The following is a 5318-nucleotide window of genomic DNA, read 5'->3' as shown; positions in this document are numbered from 1 at the left end:
CCCCCTGTACAGGAAGACCATACACTCCATACATCCTGTTGAGACTGCTGGAATGATCACTGCACAGAATTATGGAGGACGGCATGGACACACCACCCGGTATGTGATTGTTAATGAGCATGAGCCAAGGAAGAAGCTGTTGCGGTCGATCACTCGGATTCCACGCCATTACCTCATGGGGGAGCCTGCAGAGATTCTTGAATTGTACCCACGCAACATTAAACGCTACACACCCTGCAACAATCACCACCAATCACATCCTCACCAGTCCCACTCATCACAGCAGCATCTGAGTGAAGATGAAGATGAAGAGGAAGGAGGAAAAGACAGGGTAAGGAAGTCACTGGGGAAGACTCATCGTCCCCATTCCCTCTCTGACCTCCACCAATCAGCACACTTCTTCATCGGTGACCATTTAGACAGCCGTGCAGCTCAAAGAAGATATGGAACACACGAAGAGAATGAAGAGGAGGATGTTGAAGGAGAAATGGAAAGGGGAGATGTTGAGTCACACTCCCAGTCCCAAGCCAATTTAAGAGGAGCAGACCCTCTTTTTGTGCGAACCAGGCGTCACATACATTCCCCAAGAAGACTGTGTCAATCCCCAGGCAGGAGTAGGCACATGGAACCTTATGTGAAACCCAAGACAAGACCAAAACTGGAGCCCCCTCTGACCGAATCTGACACAGCCTCCCTGGCCTCCAGCAGTGACCAGCAGAACAGCAGCACTGACCAGTACATTCAGGTCATCCATAACAAGGAGCGCTATCTCAAGTCTGATGCAAGGCAAGGAAAGGTGGCTAAAAAGAAATCCAAAACCAACCTTGATCTAAATGTCACTGAGTCAAATGACCTGGTTTACTCCAATGTATGACATCTTTGCTAAAATAATGTATTCTGTGTATATACTTACATACATATATAGCCTGCATGCCACTTTGTGTTAATACACTGCATTGAAAGCAATATGTTATACTATAAATATGATTTCTTTCTCATACTGAAAGTTTTTTTCAATTTCAACTAATATGTTATAATGTGTACTACAGTTAAACCTAACTACGCCACTTTGTTGGTGTAAGACAAGCTATTAAAATATGTGCAGCTTTCACAAATAAACTTCCTTACTGTGCAATCACAATAAAAACAAGTGGCTAAATGAGAATACAGAGGCTGTTTTGGATATTAACCGTCACCACACCAAACACAGAGACTCATCTCCTCACTAGCCAACCTTCAGCCTCATTATGTGTAAACTTGCGCACTTATAAACATTTCTAATTAACTGACAAATCCATGATCACTACCTAGATCAGGTCACGCTAAGAGGAAAGGATTTTGTATAAGAGGCAGAAAATCAGAATTTTAACCTGAATTCATGGGATTACCAATTTTAAAAATGTATCTTTGTTAGATTCTACGCTTTTTGTTAGAAATTAACCCAATTCTTTTGTTGGAAGCACGAGAAGTGACGACAGGAGAGGACTGTTTAAAATCAACAGAAAGTTTACTGAAAGTCTGATTACAAGCAAGTCTCACAGCGCTGGATTCAGAGAGCCAGAGCTCCCGCAGGAAAACCAACTTCTGAATCCCGAGTCATGTTTTACAATGCATTTTATCTTCTTGCGCTGCTCCGCCCTGGACAGAGGTACAACATTCAACAGCTTTTAATCCTATTTTCCATTTAGCTTTTGCAGAGAGACAAAAAGACAGAGAGAGGAGTTATGTTGGGGCATGTCCCAATTGCACTGCATTTTATGAAACACCAGATGGCACTCCAAGACTGTGTCATTGACTCAGCACTTTGAGCTCCCATTGACTTGTGTTGCAAAATATAAAGCTGAATAGATTAAAAAGTATAAATGTTGTAAAAAAGTTGAGTACAAGCAGGGATGTCCCTGAAGAGTTGAACAGATCAAGACCTCAATAGCCTGTATAGCTGAAAGTATGCTGGACAACTTTTCAGAATAAAACTAAATATTTTAAAAGTGTGATGTTTTGAAAAATTGTTAATAGAAGCATGAATGTCTTTGAAGAGCTGAACATTTTGATACCCGAAATAGGTGAAGGTATGCTGAATTAGAATTTTCCCATTCATTTGAATCAGGGAAAACTTTCACAATAAACCTAAATATTTCAAAAGCATGAAGTTTAGAAAATCTCTGAATAGAAGCATGAATGTCTTTGAAGAGCTGAACATTTTGATACCCGAAATAGGTGAAGGTATGCTGAATTAGAATTTTCCCATTCATTTGAATCAGGGAAAACTTTCACAATAAACCTAAATATTTCAAAAGCATGAAGTTTAGAAAATCTCTGAATAGAAGCATGAATGTCTTTGAAGAGCTGAACATTTTGATACCCGAAATAGGTGAAGGTATGCTGAATTAGAATTTTCCCATTCATTTGAATAGGGCAGAATTTTGGGCTGTTCTGTGGCCATAAAGCATAAAAGATTTTGTTCCTCCCTACCTGAGTGGCAATAAACAAAGTGGATGTTTTCTTGTGCTCCACGCAGAAGAGACCTAATATCTATGGCAAGCTGTTTTAGCATTTATTTGATATCAGGCATAAGTTCTGTCCACTAGTTCGGTCTTTGTCAGCACTAGTTGGACATTTTGTTGACTCTTACTAGTGTCAGGTCTAATGCTGGCATGGGACTAAGAAGAAAAGTTTGTAACAGTTTTTTTTATATTAGGGTAAGGTACAGAGAGACAAAAGAAAAACCAGAAAAGCTCAACCTGACAATCGAAACAAAATTGCAACAAGGCTTCAACAAAACAGTCTATATATGTATGTATTGTGGACTGGGGTAAAGCTGGGGCAGGTGAGGTGACATGGACAGGAAATTAAACTGCACAAATTAAACCACACAAAGATTGGAAGCGAGTCCATAAACCGTAAAAACTAGTTGGTCTTTTTCAGCAACTAGTGGCGTGTTTGTCCAATTAGTTCTAATATAAGATGAACTAGTAACACCAGGCATGGTACTAGTGACTCCAAAGTCCCAACTAGTCACCTTTTTGATGTACTAGTGGCCCTCTGGACCAAACTATCCAGCCATCCATCCATCCATTTTCTAAACCACTTAGTCCCAAACAGGGTCATAGGGGGCTGGAGCCATCCCAGTGTTAGGTTATTTCTTAGTTAGATAGATATGGATTAGAGATCTGTTGTCTATGAATGTTTAGTGCAGACAGGGTGACTAGTTTGCTGTAACTATTCAGCCTGCAGTGAGGATTGCAGGCACGCCAAGGTTACAGGAAAAGAGCTTTTAGTGTCAACAGTAATGCTAGTCTTAATATTTGTCTTAAAGTGTAAGGTTATGTCCAATTGTTTAGATACACACCACGAAAACAACAGTCACGCACCTTGACTTTTCCTCATGTTTGGGCTAAACGTTATGGCAGCTGCAAAGCTTGCGTATCGGGTGGCGTCACGGTTTGACGCCCCTTGTAGCATGGGCTAGCCCAAAAATGATTAATATTATATAGGTTGTTGGGTCCAGACATCTTCAGCTTTTCTGCTGCCTGCAGGCAGAGGAGTGAGAGAGCTCTGGACGTGTAATGTGAATTTTACCTGTGATCCTCTGAATAAACCAGCACGGTTATTTTTTATAAAATCTAAAGCAGTCTCTTTCGTCTCATTGAGAGTTCCTGGTTTGAAAGAACCGGAAGAAGCTACACAGAAATAATAGCTTATACCAGCCAGCTGCAGGCGAGATACACCCTGGACAGGTCGCCAGTCCATCACAGGGTTAACACACAGACAAACAACCACTCACACAGGCAATGTCAGAGACACCAATCAACCTATGCTGCATGTCTTTGGACCGTGGGAGGAAGCCAGAGCAGCCAGAGCGAACCCACGCAAGCATGAGGAGAACATGCAAACTCCACACAGAAAGGCCCCGGGTCGGCCGGGGCTTGAACCCGGAACCTTCTTGCTGTTAGGCAACAGCGCTAACCACCAAACTAGTGATGCTGAATGTCTTCCTAGTTAACTAGTGAGCTGCATAAGCTCTGACTTGTGAAATACTCAAGCAGAGATTCAGGTCACTGGTTAACTAGTGGCCTACAATTTTCTGTACAGGTTAACTAGTGAAGGCAAAAAAGCTCATTAACTAGTAAGGTCAAAGTGTTTTTTACTAGTTAAGTCCCAAATATTCACTGGTTATACTAGTGAGAAAGACTTTGGCTTAACTCATGAGGTACAAAATGTTCTCTAGTTGAACTGGTAAAAGCCAAGATACTCTTTAGTTAAATTGTTGTGCAAAATACTAATGAGGACATGGGAAAGAAACATACACAGGGGCTTCCTATTAACTCTCCAGTTAAAAATTAAAAAAGCCAGCCAATAAGGACTCACCCATTTCATTTACATATTGAATACTAGTTAACATGTTGGCCTGAGGAACTAGTTAACTAGTGGTTGCATGTTGCAGCTTACATGTTAACTAGTCAAGGCAAAAAAAGACTAGTTACACTAGTTGGGGTATGTTTTGGCCTACTGGTTAACTATCAAGACTCAAAATGTTTACTAGTTAACTAGTAAGAGCTAAAAGGCTGGCTAGTTACTCTAGTTGGGGTCTTTTTTTACTTGTTAACTAGTTCACTAGTAAAAGATCATGTGTGCAACTAGTTATGTCCAAAAATGTCCAGAAATGTGTGCTCAGGCCATAGAAGGCTGTGTAACTGCGAGAAGATAAAGGCAGGTGGAGTGATTCTGTTCTCTGTTTCCTAACTACCAGATTACCTGTTTAACTAAAACTCTGTTCAGAATAATTGTAATATTAAATGACTACTTAAATTGGGATGATTTGTCTAAATTAATTTAGTCTGTATCACATTCTAGCCACGACAAACCTTGGTGTTGTCTCTGCAGGTAGGAGCCTAAGGTGGGAGAATATTAAATTTAATCTCCTATCTTGACTGTCCTCCAAGAATTTGTGTAAAGGGGAACCAAATAACTTTATTCTGACAGGTGGTGGAAGACTGGTGTGATCACTAACACTAACACCGTTACTAACACTGATGTAAATAACATATAGAATTTTATAATGGAAAGAGATAGCAAAATTTAAATAAGAGCATTTAAAAGCCTTTAACCCAGTAAATGCATCATCCCGTGTAAAACCGTGCCAAATTACTAACTCGCAGTTGAAAGTAGAATAGTGCCCCAGCAAATGCATAGTAGGCTGATGTTATTTTAAAATTTTTATTTACAGGCCTGTCTTTTAAAGATCAACTATTTGGTTAGATTTTCTCCCCTTTTTTGATAGCATTTACATGGCTACTGAACATGGTTGGTTGTAGATA

This window comes from Monopterus albus, unplaced genomic scaffold, assembly GCF_001952655.1.
Source record: "Monopterus albus unplaced genomic scaffold, M_albus_1.0 scaffold476.1, whole genome shotgun sequence".
Taxonomy (NCBI): domain Eukaryota; kingdom Metazoa; phylum Chordata; class Actinopteri; order Synbranchiformes; family Synbranchidae; genus Monopterus; species Monopterus albus.
The sequence above is the reverse complement of the archived record's forward strand: the minus strand, read 5'-3'. Positions refer to the sequence as shown.